Genomic DNA, 20,213 nt, shown 5'->3' with positions numbered 1-20,213 from the left:
TCGTGTTTATGTGCATTTGAAAGCTCTTTTCAAGCGCTATCCATTATTTACGACAACCATGCGCTTTAAGATTTCCGGTAAAAAGTTCCAACGAAGGCAATCCAGGGTACTTTCAGCCTTAATTTTCATATGACAAAGTTAATTAGCAAAGTAACTACATCGCCATTTTCTTTGTCTGACGCTCTTAATCCATTTATTTGCGACGTGGCGCACTTATTGCAGCAAGATTGTAGCCCTTTTTAAGGGAAAGCAACTTCTAATCATGTCTCTTTCTTGATTTACTCAGTGGCTATTGCGTAAAAAAGATACGTCACAGTCGTAATGATAAATATTGTAACGTGAAAAAGTCAATAGCCTACGACACCGGGAGTTCCCAGGCGGTCCCCCATCCATTTACTATCCCAGCCCGACGATGCTTAACTTCCGTGATCGGACGAGAACAGGTGTGTTCATCGTGGTATGTTCGTAGACAAACAAACGGGCAGATATCTACGATTTATTAGCACATTCCATCGAAAATGGTTTAAACTTTCAAGGTCATATTTCTTGACTGGATTATCGGAAATAGGTCGTGTTTATGTGCATTTGAAAGCTCTTTTCAAGCGCTATCCATTATTTACGACAACCATGCGCTTTAAGATTTCCGGTAAAAAGTTCCAACGAAGGCAATCTAGGGTACTTTCAGTCATAATTTTCATATGACAAAGTTAATTAGCAAAGTAACTACATCGCCATTTTCTTTGTCTGACGCTCTTAATCCATTTATTTGCGACGTGGCGCACTTATTGCAGCAAGATTGTAGCCCTTTTTAAGGGAAAGCAACTTCTAATCATGTCTCTTACTTGATTTACTCAGCGGCTATTGCGTAAAAAAGATACGTCAAAGTCGTAATGATAAATAATGTAACGTGAAAAAGTCAATAGCCTACGACACCGGGAGTTCCAAGGCGGTCCCCCATCCAAGTACTATCCCGGCCCGACGATGCTTAACTGCCGTGATCGGACGAGAACAGGTGTGTTCATCGTGGTATGGTCGTAGACAAACAAACGGGCAGATATCTACGATTTATTAGCACATTACATCGAAAATGGTTTAAACTTTAAAGGTCATATTTCTTGACTGGATTATCCGAAATAGGTCGTGTTTATGTGCATTTGAAAGCTCTTTTCAAGCGCTATTCATTATTTACGACAACCATGCGCTTTAAGATTTCCGGTAAAAAGTTCCAACGAAGGCAATCCAGGGTACTTTCAGTCTTAATTTTCATATGACAAAGTTAATTAGCAAAGTAACTACATCGCCATTTTCTTTGTCTGACGCTCTTAATCCATTTATTTGCGACGTGGCGCATTTATTGCAGCAAGATTGTAGCCCTTTTTAAGGGAAAGCAACTTCTAATCATGTCTCTTACTTGATTTACTCAGCGGCTATTGCGTAAAAAAGATACGTCAAAGTCGTAATGATAAATAATGTAACGTGAAAAAGTCAATAGCCTACGACACCGGGAGTTCCCAGACGGTCCCCCATCCAAGTACTATCCCGGCCCGACGATGCTTAACTGCCGTGATCGGACGAGAACAGGTGTGTTCATCGTGGTATGGTCGTAGAACAAACAAGCAGATATCTACGATTCATTAGCACAATACATCGAAAATGGTTTAAACTTTAATGCTCATATTTCTTCACTGGATTATCCGAAATAGGTCATGTTTATGTGCATTTGAAAGCTCTTTTTAAGCGCTATCCATTACTTACGACAACCATGCGCTTTAAGATTTCCGGTAAAAAGTTCCAACGAATGCAATCTAGGGTACTTTCAGACTTAATTTTCATATGACTTTTCTTTGTCTGACGCTCGTAATCCATTTATTTGCGACGTGGCGAATTTACTGCAGCACGATTGTAGCCGTTTTGAAGGGAAAGCAACTTCTAATCATGTCTCTTTCTTGATTTACTCAGTGGCTATTGCGTAAAAAAGATACGTCACAGTCGTAGTGATAAATATTGTAACGTGAAAAAGTCAATAGCCTACGACACCGGGAGTTCCCAGGCGGTCCCCCATCCATGTACTATCCCGGTCCGACGATGCTTAACTTCCGTGATCGGACGAGAACAGGTGTGTTCATCGTGGTATGGTCGTAGACAAACAAACGGGCAGATATCTACGATTTATTAGCACATTCCATCGAAAATGGTTTAAAATTTAAAGGTCATATTTCTTGACTGGATTATCCGAAATAGGTCGTGTTTATGTGCATTTGAAAGCTCTTTTCAAGCGCTATCCATTATTTACGACAACCATGCGCTTTCAGATTTCCGGTAAAAAGTTCCAACGAAAGCAATCTAGGGTACTTTCAGACTTAATTTTCATATGACAAAGTTAGTTAGCAAAGTAAGTACATCGCCATTTTCTTTGTCTGACGCTCGTAATCCATTCATTTGCGACGTGGCGAATTTATTGCAGCACGATTGTAGCCGTTTTGAAGGGAAGGCAACTTCTAATCTTGTCTCTTTCTTGATTTACTCAGCGGTTATTGCGTAAAAAAGATACGTCACAGTCGTAACGATAAATAATGTAACGTGAAAAAGTCAATAGCCTACGACACCGGGAGTTCCCAGGCGGTCCCCCATCCATGTACTATCCCGGTCCGACGATGCTTAACTTCCGTGATCGGACGAGAACAGGTGTGTTCATCGTGATTTGGTCGTAGACAAACAAACGGGCAGATATCTACGATTTATTAGCACATTCCATCGAAAATGGTTTAAACTTTAAAGGTCATATTTCTTGACTGGATTATCCGAAATAGGTCGTGTTTATGTGCATTTGAAAGCTCTTTTCAAGCGCTATCCATTATTTACGACAACCATGCGCTTTAAGATTTCCGGTAAAAAGTTCCAACGAAGGCAATCTAGGGTACTTTCAGACTTAATTTTCATATGACAAAGTTAGTTAGCAAAGTAAGTACATCGCCATTTTCTTTGTCTGACGCTCGTAATCCATTCATTTGCGACGTGGCGAATTTATTGCAGCAGGATTGTAGCCGTTTTGAAGGGAAGGCAACTTCTAATCTTGTCTCTTTCTTGATTTACTCAGCGGTTATTGCGTAAAAAAGATACGTCACAGTCGTAACGATAAATAATGTAACGTGAAAAAGTCAATAGCCTACGACACCGGGAGTTCCCAGGCGGTCCCCCATCCAAGTACTATCCCGGCCCGACGATGCTTAACTTCCGTGATCGGACGATAACAGGTGTGTTCATCGTGGTATGGTCGTAGACAAACATACGGGTAGATATCTACGATTTATTAGCACATTACATCGAAAATGGTTCAAATTTTAAAGAGCATAATTCTTGACTGGGTGATCGGAAATAGTTCGTGTTTATGTGCATTTGAAAGCTCTTTTTAAGCGCTATAGATTCTTTACGACAATAATGCGCTTTAAGATTTCCGGTAAAAAGTTCCAACGAAGGCAATTTAGGGTACTTTCAGACTTAATTTTCATATGACTTTTCTTTGTCTGACGCTCGTAATCCATTCATTTGCGACGTGGCGAATTTACTGCAGCACGATTGTAGCCGTTTTGAAGGGAAAGCAACTTCTAATCATGTCTCTTTCTTGATTTACTCAGTGGCTATTGCGTAAAAAAGATACGTCACAGTCGTAGTGATAAATATTGTAACGTGAAAAAGTCAATAGCCTACGACACCGGGAGTTCCCAGGCGGTCCCCCATCCATGTACTATCCCGGTCCGACGATGCTTAACTTCCGTGATCGGACGAGAACAGGTGTGTTCATCGTGGTATGGTCGTAGACAAACAAACGGGCAGATATCTACGATTTATTAGCACATTCCATCAAAAATGGTTTAAACTTTAAAGGTCATATTTCTTGACTGGATTATCCGAAATAGGTCGTGTTTATGTGCATTTGAAAGCTCTTTTCAAGCGCTATCCATTATTTACGACAACCATGCGCTTTAAGATTTCCGGTAAAAAGTTCCAACGAAGGCAATCTAGGGTACTTTCAGTCATAATTTTCATATGACAAAGTTAATTAGCAAAGTAACTACATCGCCATTTTCTTTGTCTGACGCTCTTAATCCATTCATTTGCGACGTGGCGCATTTATTGCAGCAAGATTGTAGCCCTTTTTAAGGGAAATCAACTTCTAATCATGTCTCTTACTTGATTTACTCAGCGGCTATTGCGTAAAAAAGATACGTCACAGTCGTAATGATAAATAATGTAACGTGAAAAAGTCAATAGCCTACGACACCGGGAGTTCCCAGGCGGTACCCCATCCAAGTACTATCCCGGCCCTACGATGCTTAACTTCCGTGATCGGACGAGAACAGGTGTGTTCATCGTGGTATGGTCGTAGACAAACAAACGGGCAGATATCTACGATTCATTAGCACATTACATCGAAAATGGTTTAAACTTTAAAGATCATATTTCTTGACTGGATTATCCGAAATAGGTCATGTTTATGTGCATTTGAAAGCTCTTTTTAAGCGCTATCCATTACTTACGACAACCATGCGCTTTAAGATTTCCGGTAAAAAGTTCCAACGAATGCAATCTAGGGTACTTTCAGACTTAATTTTCATATGACAAAGTTAGTTAGCAAAGTAAGTACATCGCCATTTTCTTTGTCTGACGCTCGTAATCCATTCATTTGCGACGTGGCGAATTTATTGCAGCACGATTGTAGCCGTTTTGAAGGGAAAGCAACTTCTAATCATGTCTCTTTCTTGATTTACTCAGCGGCTATTGCGTAAAAAAGATACGTCACAGTCGTAACGATAAATAATGTAACGTGAAAAAGTCAATAGCCTACGACACCGGGAGTTCCCAGGCGGTTCCCCATCCAAGTACTATCCCGGCCCGACGATGCTTAACTTCCGTGATCGGACGAGAACAGGTGTGTTCATCGTGGTATGGTCGTGGACAAACAAACGCGCAGATATCTACGATTTATTAGCACATTACATCGAAAATGGTTTAAACTTTAAAGGTCATATTTCTTGACTGGATTATCCGAAATAGGTCGTGTTTATGTGCATTTGAAAGCTCTTTTCAAGTGCTATCCATTATTTACGACAACCATGCGCTTTAAGATTTCCGGTAAAAAGTTCCAACGAAGGCAATCTGGGGTACTTTCAGACTTAATTTTCATATGACAAAGTTAATTAGCAAAGTAACTACATCGCCATTTTCTTTGTCTGACGCTCTTAATCCATTCATTTGCGACGTGGCGCATTTATTGCAGCAAGATTGTAGCCCTTTTTAAGGGAAAGCAACTTCTAATCATGTCTCTTACTTGATTTACTCAGCGGCTATTGCGTAAAAAAGATACGTCACAGTCGTAATGATAAATAATGTAACGTGAAAAAGTCAATAGCCTACGACACCGGGAGTTCCCAGGCGGTCCCCCATCCAAGTACTATCCCGGCCCTACGATGCTTAACTTCCGTGATCGGACGAGAACAGGTGTGTTCATCGTGGTATGGTGGTAGACAAACAAACGGGCAGATATCTACGATTTATTAGCACATTACATCGAAAATGGTTTAAATTTTGAAGATCATATTTCTTGACTGGATTATCCGAAATAGGTCATGTTTATGTGCATTTGAAAGCTCTTTTTAAGCGCTATCCATTATTTACGACAACCATGCGCTTTAAGATTTCCGGTAAAAAGTTCCAACGAATGCAATCTAGGGTACTTTCAGACTTAATTTTCATATGACAAAGTTAGTTAGCAAAGTAAGTACATCGCCATTTTCTTTGTCTGACGTTCGTAATCCATTCATTTGAGACGTGGCACATTTATTGCAGCCAGATCGTAGCCGTTTTGATTGGAAAGAAACTTCTAATCAAGTCCCTTACTTGATTTACTCAGCGGCTATTGCGTAAAAAAGATACGTCACAGTCGTAACGATAAATAATGTAACGTGAAAAAGTCAATAGCCTACGACACCGGGAGTTCCCAGGCGGTCCCCCATCCAAGTACTATCCCGGCCCGACGATGCTTAACTTCCGTGATCGGACGATAACAGGTGTGTTCATCGTGGTATGGTCGTAGACAAACATACGGGTAGATATCTACGATTTATTAGCACATTACATCGAAAATGGTTCAAATTTTAAAGAGCATAATTCTTGACTGGGTGATCGGAAATAGTTCGTGTTTATGTGCATTTGAAACCTCTTTTTAAGCGCTATCGATTCTTTACGACAACCATGCGCTTTAAGATTTCCGGTAAAAAGTTCCAACGAAGGCAATCTAGGGTACTTTCAATCATAATTTTCATATGACAAAGTTAATTAGCAAAGTAACTACATCGCCATTTTCTTTGTCTGACGCTCTTAATCCATTCATTTGCGACGTGGCGCATTTATTGCAGCAAGATTGTAGCCCTTTTTAAGGGAAATCAACTTCTAATCATGTCTCTTACTTGATTTACTCAGCGGCTATTGCGTAAAAAAGATACGTCACAGTCGTAATGATAAATAATGTAACGTGAAAAAGTCAATAGCCTAAGACACCGGGAGTTCCAAGGCGGTCCCCCATCCAAGTACTATCCCGGCCCTACGATGCTTAACTTCCGTGATCGGACGATAACAGGTGTGTTCATCGTGGTACGGTCGTAGACAAACATACGGGTAGATATCTACGATTTATTAGCACATTACATCGAAAATGGTTCAAATTTTAAAGAGCATAATTCTTGACTGGGTGATCGGAAATAGTTCGTGTTTATATGCATTTGAAAGCTCTTTTTAAGCGCTATCGATTCTTTACGACAATAATGCGCTTTAAGATTTCCGGTAAAAAGTTCCAACGAAGGCAATTTAGGGTTCTTTCAGACTTAATTTTCATATGACTTTTCTTTGTCTGACGCTCGTAATCCATTCATTTGCGACGTGGCGAATTTACTGCAGCACGATTGTAGCCGTTTTAAAGGGAAAGCAACTTCTAATCATGTCTCTTTCTTGATTTACTCAGTGGCTATTGCGTAAAAAAGATACGTCACAGTCGTAGTGATAAATATTGTAACGTGAAAAAGTCAATAGCCTACGACACCAGGAGTTCCCAGGCGGTCCCCCATCCATGTACTATCCCGGTCCGACGATGCTTAACTTCCGTGATTGGACCAGAACAGGTGTGTTCATCGTGGTTTGGTCGTAGACAAACAAACGGGCAGATATCTACGATTTATTAGCACATTCCATCGAAAATGGTTTAAACTTTAAAGGTCATATTTCTTGACTGGATTATCCGAAATAGGTCGTGTTTATGTGCATTTGAAAGCTCTTTTCAAGCGCTATCCATTATTTACGACAACCATGCGCTTTAAGATTTCCGGTAAAAAGTTCCAACGAAGGCAATCTAGGGTACTTTCAGACTAAATTTTCATATGACAAAGTTAGTTAGCAAAGTAAGTACATCGCCATTTTCTTTGTCTGACGCTCGTAATCCATTCATTTGCGACGTGGCGAATTTATTGCAGCAGGATTGTAGCCGTTTTGAAGGGAAGGCAACTTCTAATCTTGTCTTTTTCTTGATTTACTCAGCGGTTATTGCGTAAAAAAGATACGTCACAGTCGTAACGATAAATAATGTAACGTGAAAAAGTCAATAGCCTACGACACCGGGAGTTCCCAGGCGGTCCCCCATCCAAGTACTATCCCGGCCCGACGATGCTTAACTTCCGTGTTCGGACGATAACAGGTGTGTTCATCGTGGTATGGTCGTAGACAAACATACGGGTAGATATCTACGATTTATTAGCACATTACATCGAAAATAGTTCAAATTTTAAAGAGCATAATTCTTGACTGGGTGATCGGAAATAGTTCGTGTTTATGTGCATTTGAAAGCTCTTTTTAAGCGCTATCGATTCTTTACGACAAAAATTCGCTTTAAGATTTCCGGTAAAAAGTTCCAACGAAGGCAATTTAGGGTACTTTCAGACTTAATTTTCATATGACTTTTCTTTGTCTGACGCTCGTAATCCATTCATTTGCGACGTGGCGAATTTACTGCAGCACGATTGTAGCCGTTTTGAAGGGAAAGCAACTTCTAATCATGTCTCTTTCTTGATTTACTCAGTGGCTATTGCGTAAAAAAGATACGTCACAGTCGTAGTGATAAATATTGTAACGTGAAAAAGTCAATAGCCTACGACACCGGGAGTTCCCAGGCGGTCCCCCATCCATGTACTATCCCGGTCCGACGATGCTTAACTTCCGTGATCGGACGAGAACAGGTGTGTTCATCGTGGTATGGTCGTAGACAAACAAACGGGCAGATATCTACGATTTATTAGCACATTCCATCAAAAATGGTTTAAACTTTAAAGGTCATATTTCTTGACTGGATTATTCGAAATAGGTCGTGTTTATGTGCATTTGAAAGCTCTTTTCAAGCGCTATCCATTATTTACGACAACCATGCGCTTTAAGATTTCCGGTAAAAAGTTCCAACGAATGCAATCTAGGGTACTTTCAGACTTAATTTTCATATGACAAAGTTAGTTAGCAAAGTAAGTACATCGCCATTTTCTTTGTCTGACGTTCGTAATCCATTCATTTGAGACGTGGCACATTTATTGCAGCCAGATCGTAGCCGTTTTGATTGGAAAGAAACTTCTAATCAAGTCCCTTACTTGATTTACTCAGCGGCTATTGCGTAAAAAAGATACGTCACAGTCGTAACGATAAATAATGTAACGTGAAAAAGTCAATAGCCTACGACACCGGGAGTTCCCAGGCGGTCCCCCATCCAAGTACTATCCCGGCCCGACGATGCTTAACTTCCGTGATCGGACGATAACAGGTGTGTTCATCGTGGTATGGTCGTAGACAAACATACGGGTAGATATCTACGATTTATTAGCACATTACATCGAAAATGGTTCAAATTTTAAAGAGCATAATTCTTGACTGGGTGATCGGAAATAGTTCGTGTTTATGTGCATTTGAAACCTCTTTTTAAGCGCTATCGATTCTTTACGACAACCATGCGCTTTAAGATTTCCGGTAAAAAGTTCCAACGAAGGCAATCTAGGGTACTTTCAATCATAATTTTCATATGACAAAGTTAATTAGCAAAGTAACTACATCGCCATTTTCTTTGTCTGACGCTCTTAATCCATTCATTTGCGACGTGGCGCATTTATTGCAGCAAGATTGTAGCCCTTTTTAAGGGAAATCAACTTCTAATCATGTCTCTTACTTGATTTACTCAGCGGCTATTGCGTAAAAAAGATACGTCACAGTCGTAATGATAAATAATGTAACGTGAAAAAGTCAATAGCCTAAGACACCGGGAGTTCCAAGGCGGTCCCCCATCCAAGTACTATCCCGGCCCTACGATGCTTAACTTCCGTGATCGGACGATAACAGGTGTGTTCATCGTGGTACGGTCGTAGACAAACATACGGGTAGATATCTACGATTTATTAGCACATTACATCGAAAATGGTTCAAATTTTAAAGAGCATAATTCTTGACTGGGTGATCGGAAATAGTTCGTGTTTATATGCATTTGAAAGCTCTTTTTAAGCGCTATCGATTCTTTACGACAATAATGCGCTTTAAGATTTCCGGTAAAAAGTTCCAACGAAGGCAATTTAGGGTTCTTTCAGACTTAATTTTCATATGACTTTTCTTTGTCTGACGCTCGTAATCCATTCATTTGCGACGTGGCGAATTTACTGCAGCACGATTGTAGCCGTTTTAAAGGGAAAGCAACTTCTAATCATGTCTCTTTCTTGATTTACTCAGTGGCTATTGCGTAAAAAAGATACGTCACAGTCGTAGTGATAAATATTGTAACGTGAAAAAGTCAATAGCCTACGACACCAGGAGTTCCCAGGCGGTCCCCCATCCATGTACTATCCCGGTCCGACGATGCTTAACTTCCGTGATTGGACCAGAACAGGTGTGTTCATCGTGGTTTGGTCGTAGACAAACAAACGGGCAGATATCTACGATTTATTAGCACATTCCATCGAAAATGGTTTAAACTTTAAAGGTCATATTTCTTGACTGGATTATCCGAAATAGGTCGTGTTTATGTGCATTTGAAAGCTCTTTTCAAGCGCTATCCATTATTTACGACAACCATGCGCTTTAAGATTTCCGGTAAAAAGTTCCAACGAAGGCAATCTAGGGTACTTTCAGACTAAATTTTCATATGACAAAGTTAGTTAGCAAAGTAAGTACATCGCCATTTTCTTTGTCTGACGCTCGTAATCCATTCATTTGCGACGTGGCGAATTTATTGCAGCAGGATTGTAGCCGTTTTGAAGGGAAGGCAACTTCTAATCTTGTCTTTTTCTTGATTTACTCAGCGGTTATTGCGTAAAAAAGATACGTCACAGTCGTAACGATAAATAATGTAACGTGAAAAAGTCAATAGCCTACGACACCGGGAGTTCCCAGGCGGTCCCCCATCCAAGTACTATCCCGGCCCGACGATGCTTAACTTCCGTGTTCGGACGATAACAGGTGTGTTCATCGTGGTATGGTCGTAGACAAACATACGGGTAGATATCTACGATTTATTAGCACATTACATCGAAAATAGTTCAAATTTTAAAGAGCATAATTCTTGACTGGGTGATCGGAAATAGTTCGTGTTTATGTGCATTTGAAAGCTCTTTTTAAGCGCTATCGATTCTTTACGACAAAAATTCGCTTTAAGATTTCCGGTAAAAAGTTCCAACGAAGGCAATTTAGGGTACTTTCAGACTTAATTTTCATATGACTTTTCTTTGTCTGACGCTCGTAATCCATTCATTTGCGACGTGGCGAATTTACTGCAGCACGATTGTAGCCGTTTTGAAGGGAAAGCAACTTCTAATCATGTCTCTTTCTTGATTTACTCAGTGGCTATTGCGTAAAAAAGATACGTCACAGTCGTAGTGATAAATATTGTAACGTGAAAAAGTCAATAGCCTACGACACCGGGAGTTCCCAGGCGGTCCCCCATCCATGTACTATCCCGGTCCGACGATGCTTAACTTCCGTGATCGGACGAGAACAGGTGTGTTCATCGTGGTATGGTCGTAGACAAACAAACGGGCAGATATCTACGATTTATTAGCACATTCCATCAAAAATGGTTTAAACTTTAAAGGTCATATTTCTTGACTGGATTATTCGAAATAGGTCGTGTTTATGTGCATTTGAAAGCTCTTTTCAAGCGCTATCCATTATTTACGACAACCATGCGCTTTAAGATTTCCGGTAAAAAGTTCCAACGAATGCAATCTAGGGTACTTTCAGACTTAATTTTCATATGACAAAGTTAGTTAGCAAAGTAAGTACATCGCCATTTTCTTTGTCTGACGTTCGTAATCCATTCATTTGAGACGTGGCACATTTATTGCAGCCAGATCGTAGCCGTTTTGATTGGAAAGAAACTTCTAATCAAGTCCCTTACTTGATTTACTCAGCGGCTATTGCGTAAAAAAGATACGTCACAGTCGTAACGATAAATAATGTAACGTGAAAAAGTCAATAGCCTACGACACCGGGAGTTCCCAGGCGGTCCCCCATCCAAGTACTATCCCGGCCCGACGATGCTTAACTTCCGTGATCGGACGATAACAGGTGTGTTCATCGTGGTATGGTCGTAGACAAACATACGGGTAGATATCTACGATTTATTAGCACATTACATCGAAAATGGTTCAAATTTTAAAGAGCATAATTCTTGACTGGGTGATCGGAAATAGTTCGTGTTTATGTGCATTTGAAACCTCTTTTTAAGCGCTATCGATTCTTTACGACAACCATGCGCTTTAAGATTTCCGGTAAAAAGTTCCAACGAAGGCAATCTAGGGTACTTTCAATCATAATTTTCATATGACAAAGTTAATTAGCAAAGTAACTACATCGCCATTTTCTTTGTCTGACGCTCTTAATCCATTCATTTGCGACGTGGCGCATTTATTGCAGCAAGATTGTAGCCCTTTTTAAGGGAAATCAACTTCTAATCATGTCTCTTTCTTGATTTACTCAGTGGCTATTGCGTAAAAAAGATACGTCACAGTCGTAGTGATAAATATTGTAACGTGAAAAAGTCAATAGCCTACGACACCGGGAGTTCCCAGGCGGTCCCCCATCCATGTACTATCCCGGTCCGACGATGCTTAACTTCCGTGATCGGACGAGAACAGGTGTGTTCATCGTGGTATGGTCGTAGACAAACAAACGGGCAGATATCTACGATTTATTAGCACATTCCATCAAAAATGGTTTAAACTTTAAAGGTCATATTTCTTGACTGGATTATTCGAAATAGGTCGTGTTTATGTGCATTTGAAAGCTCTTTTCAAGCGCTATCCATTATTTACGACAACCATGCGCTTTAAGATTTCCGGTAAAAAGTTCCAACGAATGCAATCTAGGGTACTTTCAATCATAATTTTCATATGACAAAGTTAATTAGCAAAGTAACTACATCGCCATTTTCTTTGTCTGACGCTCGTAATCCATTCATTTGCGACGTGGCGCATTTATTGCAGCAAGATTGTAGCCCTTTTTAAGGGAAATCAACTTCTAATCATGTCTCTTTCTTGATTTACTCAGTGGCTATTGCGTAAAAAAGATACGTCACAGTCGTAGTGATAAATATTGTAACGTGAAAAAGTCAATAGCCTACGACACCGGGAGTTCCCAGGCGGTCCTCCATCCATGTACTATCCCGGTCCGACGATGCTTAACTTCCGTGATCGGACGAGAACAGGTGTGTTCATCGTGGTATGGTCGTAGACAAACAAACGGGCAGATATCTACGATTTATTAGCACATTCCATCAAAAATGGTTTAAACTTTAAAGGTCATATTTCTTGACTGGATTATTCGAAATAGGTCGTGTTTATGTGCATTTGAAAGCTCTTTTCAAGTGCTATCCATTATTTACGACAACCATGCGCTTTAAGATTTCCGGTAAAAAGTTCCAACGAATGCAATCTAGGGTACTTTCAGACTTAATTTTCATATGACAAAGTTAGTTAGCAAAGTAAGTACATCGCCATTTTCTTTGTCTGACGTTCGTAATCCATTCATTTGAGACGTGGCACATTTATTGCAGCCAGATCGTAGCCGTTTTGATTGGAAAGAAACTTCTAATCAAGTCCCTTACTTGATTTACTCAGCGGCTATTGCGTAAAAAAGATACGTCACAGTCGTAACGATAAATAATGTAACGTGAAAAAGTCAATAGCCTACGACACCGGGAGTTCCCAGGCGGTCCCCCATCCAAGTACTATCCCGGCCCGACGATGCTTAACTTCCGTGATCGGACGATAACAGGTGTGTTCATCGTGGTATGGTCGTAGACAAACATACGGGTAGATATCTACGATTTATTAGCACATTACATCGAAAATGGTTCAAATTTTAAAGAGCATAATTCTTGACTGGGTGATCGGAAATAGTTCGTGTTTATGTGCATTTGAAACCTCTTTTTAAGCGCTATCGATTCTTTACGACAACCATGCGCTTTAAGATTTCCGGTAAAAAGTTCCAACGAAGGCAATCTAGGGTACTTTCAATCATAATTTTCATATGACAAAGTTAATTAGCAAAGTAACTACATCGCCATTTTCTTTGTCTGACGCTCTTAATCCATTCATTTGCGACGTGGCGCATTTATTGCAGCAAGATTGTAGCCCTTTTTAAGGGAAATCAACTTCTAATCATGTCTCTTACTTGATTTACTCAGCGGCTATTGCGTAAAAAAGATACGTCACAGTCGTAATGATAAATAATGTAACGTGAAAAAGTCAATAGCCTACGACACCGGGAGTTCCAAGGCGGTCCCCCATCCAAGTACTATCCCGGCCCTACGATGCTTAACTTCCGTGATCGGACGATAACAGGTGTGTTCATCGTGGTATGGTCGTAGACAAACATACGGGTAGATATCTACGATTTATTAGCACATTACATCGAAAATGGTTCAAATTTTAAAGAGCATAATTCTTGACTGGGTGATCGGAAATAGTTCGTGTTTATATGCATTTGAAAGCTCTTTTTAAGCGCTATCGATTCTTTACGACAATAATGCGCTTTAAGATTTCCGGTAAAAAGTTCCAACGAAGGCAATTTAGGGTTCTTTCAGACTTAATTTTCATATGACTTTTCTTTGTCTGACGCTCGTAATCCATTCATTTGCGACGTGGCGAATTTACTGCAGCACGATTGTAGCCGTTTTAAAGGGAAACCAACTTCTAATCATGTCTCTTTCTTGATTTACTCAGTGGCTATTGCGTAAAAAAGATACGTCACAGTCGTAGTGATAAATATTGTAACGTGAAAAAGTCAATAGCCTACGACACCAGGAGTTCCCAGGCGGTCCCCCATCCATGTACTATCCCGGTCCGACGATGCTTAACTTCCGTGATTGGACCAGAACAGGTGTGTTCATCGTGGTTTGGTCGTAGACAAACAAACGGGCAGATATCTACGATTTATTAGCACATTCCATCGAAAATGGTTTAAACTTTAAAGGTCATATTTCTTGACTGGATTATCCGAAATAGGTCGTGTTTATGTGCATTTGAAAGCTCTTTTCAAGCGCTATCCATTATTTACGACAACCATGCGCTTTAAGATTTCCGGTAAAAAGTTCCAACGAAGGCAATCTAGGGTACTTTCAGACTAAATTTTCATATGACAAAGTTAGTTAGCAAAGTAAGTATTTCGCCATTTTCTTTGTCTGACGCTCGTAATCCATTCATTTGCGACGTGGCGAATTTATTGCAGCAGGATTGTAGCCGTTTTGAAGGGAAGGCAACTTCTAATCTTGTCTCTTTCTTGATTTACTCAGCGGTTATTGCGTAAAAAAGATACGTCACAGTCGTAACGATAAATAATGTAACGTGAAAAATTCAATAGCCTACGACACCGGGAGTTCCCAGGCGGTCCCCCATCCAAGTACTATCCCGGCCCGACGATGCTTAACTTCCGTGTTCGGACGATAACAGGTGTGTTCATCGTGGTATGGTCGTAGACAAACATACGGGTAGATATCTACGATTTATTAGCACATTACATCGAAAATGGTTTAAATTTTAAAGAGCATAATTCTTGACTGGGTGATCGGAAATAGTTCGTGTTTATGTGCATTTGAAAGCTCTTTTTAAGCGCTATCGATTCTTTACGACAAAAATGCGCTTTAAGATTTCCGGTAAAAAGTTCCAACGAAGGCAATTTAGGGTACTTTCAGACTTAATTTTCATATGACTTTTCTTTGTCTGACGCTCGTAATCCATTCATTTGCGACGTGGCGAATTTACTGCAGCACGATTGTAGCCGTTTTGAAGGGAAAGCAACTTCTAATCATGTCTCTTTCTTGATTTACTCAGTGGCTATTGCGTAAAAAAGATACGTCACAGTCGTAGTGATAAATATTGTAACGTGAAAAAGTCAATAGCCTACGACACCAGGAGTTCCCAGGCGGTCCCCCATCCATGTACTATCCCGGTCCGACGATGCTTAACTTCCGTGATTGGACCAGAACAGGTGTGTTCATCGTGGTTTGGTCGTAGACAAACAAACGGGCAGATATCTACGATTTATTAGCACATTCCATCGAAAATGGTTTAAACTTTAAAGGTCATATTTCTTGACTGGATTATCCGAAATAGGTCGTGTTTATGTGCATTTGAAAGCTCTTTTCAAGCGCTATCCATTATTTACGACAACCATGCGCTTTAAGATTTCCGGTAAAAAGTTCCAACGAAGGCAATCTAGGGTACTTTCAGACTAAATTTTCATATGACAAAGTTAGTTAGCAAAGTAAGTATTTCGCCATTTTCTTTGTCTGACGCTCGTAATCCATTCATTTGCGACGTGGCGAATTTATTGCAGCAGGATTGTAGCCGTTTTGAAGGGAAGGCAACTTCTAATCTTGTCTCTTTCTTGATTTACTCAGCGGTTATTGCGTAAAAAAGATACGTCACAGTCGTAACGATAAATAATGTAACGTGAAAAATTCAATAGCCTACGACACCGGGAGTTCCCAGGCGGTCCCCCATCCAAGTACTATCCCGGCCCGACGATGCTTAACTTCCGTGTTCGGACGATAACAGGTGTGTTCATCGTGGTATGGTCGTAGACAAACATACGGGTAGATATCTACGATTTATTAGCACATTACATCGAAAATGGTTTAAATTTTAAAGAGCATAATTCTTGACTGGGTGATCGGAAATAGTTCGTGTTTATGTGCATTTGAAAGCTCTTTTTAAGCGCTATCGATTCTTTACGACAAAAATGCGCTTTAAGATTTCCGGTAAAAAGTTCCAACGAAGGCAATTTAGGGTACTTTCAGACTTAATTTTCATATGACTTTTCTTTGTCTGACGCTCGTAATCCATTCATTTGCGACGTGGCGAATTTACTGCAGCACGATTGTAGCCGTTTTGAAGGGAAAGCAACTTCTAATCATGTCTCTTTCTTGATTTACTCAGTGGCTATTGCGTAAAAAAGATACGTCACAGTCGTAGTGATAAATATTGTAACGTGAAAAAGTCAATAGCCTACGACACCGGGAGTTCCCAGGCGGTCCCCCATCCATGTACTATCCCGGTCCGACGATGCTTAACTTCCGTGATCGGACGAGAACAGGTGTGTTCATCGTGGTATGGTCGTAGACAAACAAACGGGCAGATATCTACGATTTATTAGCACATTCCATCAAAAATGGTTTAAACTTTAAAGGTCATATTTCTTGACTGGATTATTCGAAATAGGTCGTGTTTATGTGCATTTGAAAGCTCTTTTCAAGCGCTATCCATTATTTACGACAACCATGCGCTTTAAGATTTCCGATAAAACGTTCCAACGAAGGCAATCTAGGGTACTTTCAGTCATAATTTTCATATGACAAAGTTAATTAGCAAAGTAACTACATCGCCATTTTCTTTGTCTGACGCTCTTAATCCATTCATTTGCGACGTGGCGCATTTATTGCAGCAAGATTGTAGCCCTTTTTAAGGGAAATCAACTTCTAATCATGTCTCTTACTTGATTTACTCAGCGGCTATTGCGTAAAAAAGATACGTCACAGTCGTAATGATAAATAATGTAACGTGAAAAAGTCAATAGCCTACGACACTGGGAGTTCCCAGGCGGTCCCCCATCCAAGTACTATCCCGGCCCTACGATGCTTAACTTCCGTGATCGGACGAGAACAGGTGTGTTCATCGTGGTATGGTCGTAGACAAACAAACGGGCAGATATCTACGATTCATTAGCACATTACATCGAAAATGGTTTAAACTTTAAAGATCATATTTCTTGACTGGATTATCCGAAATAGGTCATGTTTATGTGCATTTGAAAGCTCTTTTTAAGCGCTATCCATTACTTACGACAACCATGCGCTTTAAGATTTCCGGTAAAAAGTTCCAACGAATGCAATCTAGGGTACTTTCAGACTTAATTTTCATATGACAAAGTTAGTTAGCAAAGTAAGTACATCGCCATTTTCTTTGTCTGACGCTCGTAATCCATTCATTTGCGACGTGGCGAATTTATTGCAGCACGATTGTAGCCCTTTTTAAGGGAAAGCAACTTCTAATCATGTCTCTTACTTGATTTACTCAGCGGCTATTGCGTAAAAAAGATACGTCACAGTCGTAATGATAAATAATGTAACGTGAAAAAGTCAATAGCCTACGACACCGGGAGTTCCCAGGCGGTCCCCCATCCAAGTACTATCCCGGCCCGACGATGCTTAACTTCCGTGATCGGACGAGAACAGGTGTGTTCATCGTGGTATGGTCGTGGATTTATTAGCACATTACATCGAAAATGGTTTAAACTTTAAAGGTCATATTTCTTGACTGGATTATCCGAAATAGGTCGTGTTTATGTGCATTTGAAAGCTCTTTTCAAGCGCTATCCATTATTTACGACAACCATGCTCTTTAAGATTTCTGGTAAAAAGTTCCAACGAAGGCAATCTGGGGTACTTTCAGACTTAATTTTCATATGACAAAGTTAATTAGCAAAGTAACTACATCGCCATTTTCTTTGTCTGACGCTCTTAATCCATTCATTTGCGACGTGGCGCATTTATTGCAGCAAGATTGTAGCCCTTTTTAAGGGAAAGCAACTTCTAATCATGTCTCTTACTTGATTTACTCAGCGGCTATTGCGTAAAAAAGATACGTCACAGTCGTAATGATAAATAATGTAACGTGAAAAAGTCAATAGCCTACGACACCGGGAGTTCCCAGGCGGTCCCCCATCCAAGTACTATCCCGGCCCGACGATGCTTAACTTCCGTGATCGGACGAGAACAGGTGTGTTCATCGTGGTATGGTCGTAGACAAACAAACGGGCAGATATCTACGATTTATTAGCACATTACATCGAAAATGGTTTAAACTTTAAAGGTCATATTTCTTGACTGGATCATCCGAAATAGGTCGTGTTTATGTGCATTTGAAAGCTCATTTCAAGCGCTATCCAGTAATTACGACAACAATGCGCTTTAAGATTTCCGGTAAAAAGTTCCAACGAAGGCAATCTAGGGTACTTTCAGATTTAATTTTCATATGACAAAGTTATTTAGCAAATTAACTACGTCGCCATTTTCTTTGTCTGACGCTCGTAATCCATTCATTTGAGACGTGGCGCAATTATTGCAGCCAGATCGTAGCCGTTTTGATTGGAAAGAAACTTCTAATGAAGTCCCTTACTTGATTTACTCAGCGGCTATTGCGTAAAAAAGATACGTCACAGTCGTAATGATAAATAATGTAACGTGAAAAAGTCAATAGCCTACGACACCGGGAGTTCCCAGGCGGTCCCCCCTCCAAGTACTATCACGGCCCGACGATGCTTAACTTCCGTGATCGGACGAGAACAGGTGTGTTCATCGTGGTATGGTCGTAGACAAACAAACGGGCAGATATCTACGATTTATTAGCACATTACATAGGAAATGGTTTGAACATTAAAGGTCATATTTCTTGACTGGATTATCCGAAATAGGTCGTGTTTATGTGCATTTGAAAGCTCTTTTCAAGCGCTATCCAATATTTACGACAACCATGCGCTTTAAGATTTCCGGTAAAAAGTTCCAACGAATGCAATCTAGGGTACTTTCAGACTTAATTTTCATATGACAAAGTTAGTTAGCAAAGTAAGTACATCGCCATTTTCTTTGTCTGACGCTCGTAATCCATTCATTTGCGACGTGGCGAATTTATTGCAGCACGATTGTAGCCCTTTTTAAGGGAAAGCAACTTCTAATCATGTCTCTTACTTGATTTACTCAGCGGCTATTGCGTAAAAAAGATACGTCACAGTCGTAATGATAAATAATGTAACGTGAAAAAGTCAATAGCCTACGACACTGGGAGTTCCCAGGCGGTCCCCCATCCAAGTACTATCCCGGCCCGACGATGCTTAACTTCCGTGATCGGACGAGAACAGGTGTGTTCATCGTGGTATGGTCGTAGACAAACAAACGGGCAGATATCTACGATTTATTAGCACATTACATCGAAAATGGTTTAAACTTTAAAGGTCATATTTCTTGACTGGATCATCCGAAATAGGTCGTGTTTATGTGCATTTGAAAGCTCATTTCAAGCGCTATCCAGTAATTACGACAACAATGCGCTTTAAGATTTCCGGTAAAAAGTTCCAACGAAGGCAATCTAGGGTACTTTCAGATTTAATTTTCATATGACAAAGTTAGTTAGCAAAGTAAGTACATCGCCATTTTCTTTGTCTGACGCTCGTAATCCATTCATTTGCGACGTGGCGAATTTATTGCAGCACGATTGTAGCTGTTTTGAAGGGAAAGCAACTTCTAATCATGTCTCTTTCTTGATTTACTCAGCGGCTATTGCGTAAAAAAGATACGTCACAGTCGTAACGATAAATAATGTAACGTGAAAAAGTCAATAGCCTACGACACCGGGAGTTCCCAGGCGGTTCCCCATCCAAGTACTATCCCGGCCCGACGATGCTTAACTTCCGTGATCGGACGAGAACAGGTGTGTTCATCGTGGTATGGTCGTGGATTTATTAGCACATTACATCGAAAATGGTTTAAACTTTAAAGGTCATATTTCTTGACTGGATTATCCGAAATAGGTCGTGTTTATGTGCATTTGAAAGCTCTTTTCAAGCGCTATCCATTATTTACGACAACCATG

General features: G+C 40.3%; 29 non-coding genes and 7 pseudogenes across 29 annotated transcripts; all 36 read right to left on the bottom strand.

Annotated features, from left to right (window-relative positions):
• Nucleotides 1–352: 352 nt before the first annotated feature.
• LOC130618388 (5S ribosomal RNA) lies at nt 353–471 on the bottom strand (annotated as a pseudogene).
• A 450-nt stretch (nt 472–921) lies between these two features.
• On the bottom strand, nt 922–1,040 carry LOC130616474 (5S ribosomal RNA). Its single transcript, XR_008977556.1, has one exon. It is a non-coding gene; the product is annotated as a 5S ribosomal RNA (ribosomal RNA).
• Nucleotides 1,041–1,490: 450 nt separating this feature from the next.
• On the bottom strand, nt 1,491–1,609 carry LOC130616684 (5S ribosomal RNA). Its single transcript, XR_008977765.1, has one exon. It is a non-coding gene; the product is annotated as a 5S ribosomal RNA (ribosomal RNA).
• Nucleotides 1,610–2,025: 416 nt separating this feature from the next.
• LOC130616901 (5S ribosomal RNA) lies at nt 2,026–2,144 on the bottom strand. Its single transcript, XR_008977981.1, has one exon. It is a non-coding gene; the product is annotated as a 5S ribosomal RNA (ribosomal RNA).
• A 450-nt stretch (nt 2,145–2,594) lies between these two features.
• LOC130618009 (5S ribosomal RNA) lies at nt 2,595–2,713 on the bottom strand. Its single transcript, XR_008979085.1, has one exon. It is a non-coding gene; the product is annotated as a 5S ribosomal RNA (ribosomal RNA).
• A 450-nt stretch (nt 2,714–3,163) lies between these two features.
• On the bottom strand, nt 3,164–3,282 carry LOC130616959 (5S ribosomal RNA). Its single transcript, XR_008978038.1, has one exon. It is a non-coding gene; the product is annotated as a 5S ribosomal RNA (ribosomal RNA).
• A 419-nt stretch (nt 3,283–3,701) lies between these two features.
• LOC130616900 (5S ribosomal RNA) lies at nt 3,702–3,820 on the bottom strand. The gene has a single exon (XR_008977979.1). It is a non-coding gene; the product is annotated as a 5S ribosomal RNA (ribosomal RNA).
• Nucleotides 3,821–4,270: 450 nt separating this feature from the next.
• On the bottom strand, nt 4,271–4,389 carry LOC130615476 (5S ribosomal RNA). The gene has a single exon (XR_008976565.1). It is a non-coding gene; the product is annotated as a 5S ribosomal RNA (ribosomal RNA).
• A 450-nt stretch (nt 4,390–4,839) lies between these two features.
• Nucleotides 4,840–4,958, bottom strand: LOC130616755 (5S ribosomal RNA). The gene has a single exon (XR_008977834.1). It is a non-coding gene; the product is annotated as a 5S ribosomal RNA (ribosomal RNA).
• A 450-nt stretch (nt 4,959–5,408) lies between these two features.
• LOC130616380 (5S ribosomal RNA) lies at nt 5,409–5,527 on the bottom strand. Its single transcript, XR_008977462.1, has one exon. It is a non-coding gene; the product is annotated as a 5S ribosomal RNA (ribosomal RNA).
• Nucleotides 5,528–5,977: 450 nt separating this feature from the next.
• On the bottom strand, nt 5,978–6,096 carry LOC130616958 (5S ribosomal RNA). Its single transcript, XR_008978037.1, has one exon. It is a non-coding gene; the product is annotated as a 5S ribosomal RNA (ribosomal RNA).
• A 450-nt stretch (nt 6,097–6,546) lies between these two features.
• Nucleotides 6,547–6,665, bottom strand: LOC130618477 (5S ribosomal RNA; annotated as a pseudogene).
• Nucleotides 6,666–7,084: 419 nt separating this feature from the next.
• LOC130618528 (5S ribosomal RNA) lies at nt 7,085–7,203 on the bottom strand (annotated as a pseudogene).
• Nucleotides 7,204–7,653: 450 nt separating this feature from the next.
• LOC130616646 (5S ribosomal RNA) lies at nt 7,654–7,772 on the bottom strand. Its single transcript, XR_008977726.1, has one exon. It is a non-coding gene; the product is annotated as a 5S ribosomal RNA (ribosomal RNA).
• Nucleotides 7,773–8,191: 419 nt separating this feature from the next.
• LOC130616899 (5S ribosomal RNA) lies at nt 8,192–8,310 on the bottom strand. Its single transcript, XR_008977978.1, has one exon. It is a non-coding gene; the product is annotated as a 5S ribosomal RNA (ribosomal RNA).
• Nucleotides 8,311–8,760: 450 nt separating this feature from the next.
• On the bottom strand, nt 8,761–8,879 carry LOC130616956 (5S ribosomal RNA). Its single transcript, XR_008978034.1, has one exon. It is a non-coding gene; the product is annotated as a 5S ribosomal RNA (ribosomal RNA).
• A 450-nt stretch (nt 8,880–9,329) lies between these two features.
• LOC130618475 (5S ribosomal RNA) lies at nt 9,330–9,448 on the bottom strand (annotated as a pseudogene).
• Nucleotides 9,449–9,867: 419 nt separating this feature from the next.
• LOC130618526 (5S ribosomal RNA) lies at nt 9,868–9,986 on the bottom strand (annotated as a pseudogene).
• Nucleotides 9,987–10,436: 450 nt separating this feature from the next.
• On the bottom strand, nt 10,437–10,555 carry LOC130616645 (5S ribosomal RNA). The gene has a single exon (XR_008977725.1). It is a non-coding gene; the product is annotated as a 5S ribosomal RNA (ribosomal RNA).
• A 419-nt stretch (nt 10,556–10,974) lies between these two features.
• On the bottom strand, nt 10,975–11,093 carry LOC130616898 (5S ribosomal RNA). Its single transcript, XR_008977977.1, has one exon. It is a non-coding gene; the product is annotated as a 5S ribosomal RNA (ribosomal RNA).
• Nucleotides 11,094–11,543: 450 nt separating this feature from the next.
• LOC130616955 (5S ribosomal RNA) lies at nt 11,544–11,662 on the bottom strand. Its single transcript, XR_008978033.1, has one exon. It is a non-coding gene; the product is annotated as a 5S ribosomal RNA (ribosomal RNA).
• Nucleotides 11,663–12,112: 450 nt separating this feature from the next.
• On the bottom strand, nt 12,113–12,231 carry LOC130616897 (5S ribosomal RNA). The gene has a single exon (XR_008977976.1). It is a non-coding gene; the product is annotated as a 5S ribosomal RNA (ribosomal RNA).
• A 450-nt stretch (nt 12,232–12,681) lies between these two features.
• On the bottom strand, nt 12,682–12,800 carry LOC130617656 (5S ribosomal RNA). Its single transcript, XR_008978733.1, has one exon. It is a non-coding gene; the product is annotated as a 5S ribosomal RNA (ribosomal RNA).
• Nucleotides 12,801–13,250: 450 nt separating this feature from the next.
• Nucleotides 13,251–13,369, bottom strand: LOC130616954 (5S ribosomal RNA). Its single transcript, XR_008978032.1, has one exon. It is a non-coding gene; the product is annotated as a 5S ribosomal RNA (ribosomal RNA).
• Nucleotides 13,370–13,819: 450 nt separating this feature from the next.
• On the bottom strand, nt 13,820–13,938 carry LOC130617500 (5S ribosomal RNA). The gene has a single exon (XR_008978578.1). It is a non-coding gene; the product is annotated as a 5S ribosomal RNA (ribosomal RNA).
• A 419-nt stretch (nt 13,939–14,357) lies between these two features.
• On the bottom strand, nt 14,358–14,476 carry LOC130618525 (5S ribosomal RNA; annotated as a pseudogene).
• Nucleotides 14,477–14,926: 450 nt separating this feature from the next.
• Nucleotides 14,927–15,045, bottom strand: LOC130616644 (5S ribosomal RNA). The gene has a single exon (XR_008977724.1). It is a non-coding gene; the product is annotated as a 5S ribosomal RNA (ribosomal RNA).
• Nucleotides 15,046–15,464: 419 nt separating this feature from the next.
• On the bottom strand, nt 15,465–15,583 carry LOC130618524 (5S ribosomal RNA; annotated as a pseudogene).
• Nucleotides 15,584–16,033: 450 nt separating this feature from the next.
• LOC130616643 (5S ribosomal RNA) lies at nt 16,034–16,152 on the bottom strand. The gene has a single exon (XR_008977723.1). It is a non-coding gene; the product is annotated as a 5S ribosomal RNA (ribosomal RNA).
• Nucleotides 16,153–16,571: 419 nt separating this feature from the next.
• On the bottom strand, nt 16,572–16,690 carry LOC130616895 (5S ribosomal RNA). The gene has a single exon (XR_008977975.1). It is a non-coding gene; the product is annotated as a 5S ribosomal RNA (ribosomal RNA).
• Nucleotides 16,691–17,140: 450 nt separating this feature from the next.
• Nucleotides 17,141–17,259, bottom strand: LOC130616204 (5S ribosomal RNA). Its single transcript, XR_008977288.1, has one exon. It is a non-coding gene; the product is annotated as a 5S ribosomal RNA (ribosomal RNA).
• Nucleotides 17,260–17,709: 450 nt separating this feature from the next.
• On the bottom strand, nt 17,710–17,828 carry LOC130616972 (5S ribosomal RNA). Its single transcript, XR_008978051.1, has one exon. It is a non-coding gene; the product is annotated as a 5S ribosomal RNA (ribosomal RNA).
• Nucleotides 17,829–18,253: 425 nt separating this feature from the next.
• LOC130619464 (5S ribosomal RNA) lies at nt 18,254–18,372 on the bottom strand. The gene has a single exon (XR_008980203.1). It is a non-coding gene; the product is annotated as a 5S ribosomal RNA (ribosomal RNA).
• Nucleotides 18,373–18,822: 450 nt separating this feature from the next.
• LOC130617700 (5S ribosomal RNA) lies at nt 18,823–18,941 on the bottom strand. Its single transcript, XR_008978777.1, has one exon. It is a non-coding gene; the product is annotated as a 5S ribosomal RNA (ribosomal RNA).
• Nucleotides 18,942–19,391: 450 nt separating this feature from the next.
• Nucleotides 19,392–19,510, bottom strand: LOC130616400 (5S ribosomal RNA). Its single transcript, XR_008977482.1, has one exon. It is a non-coding gene; the product is annotated as a 5S ribosomal RNA (ribosomal RNA).
• Nucleotides 19,511–19,960: 450 nt separating this feature from the next.
• On the bottom strand, nt 19,961–20,079 carry LOC130617436 (5S ribosomal RNA). The gene has a single exon (XR_008978514.1). It is a non-coding gene; the product is annotated as a 5S ribosomal RNA (ribosomal RNA).
• Nucleotides 20,080–20,213: the final 134 nt, after the last annotated feature.

The sequence above is a fragment of the Hydractinia symbiolongicarpus genome, chromosome 11 (genome assembly GCF_029227915.1).
Source record: "Hydractinia symbiolongicarpus strain clone_291-10 chromosome 11, HSymV2.1, whole genome shotgun sequence".
Lineage (NCBI taxonomy): Eukaryota > Metazoa > Cnidaria > Hydrozoa > Anthoathecata > Hydractiniidae > Hydractinia > Hydractinia symbiolongicarpus.
This window is presented reverse-complemented; position numbering and strand designations above follow the sequence as displayed.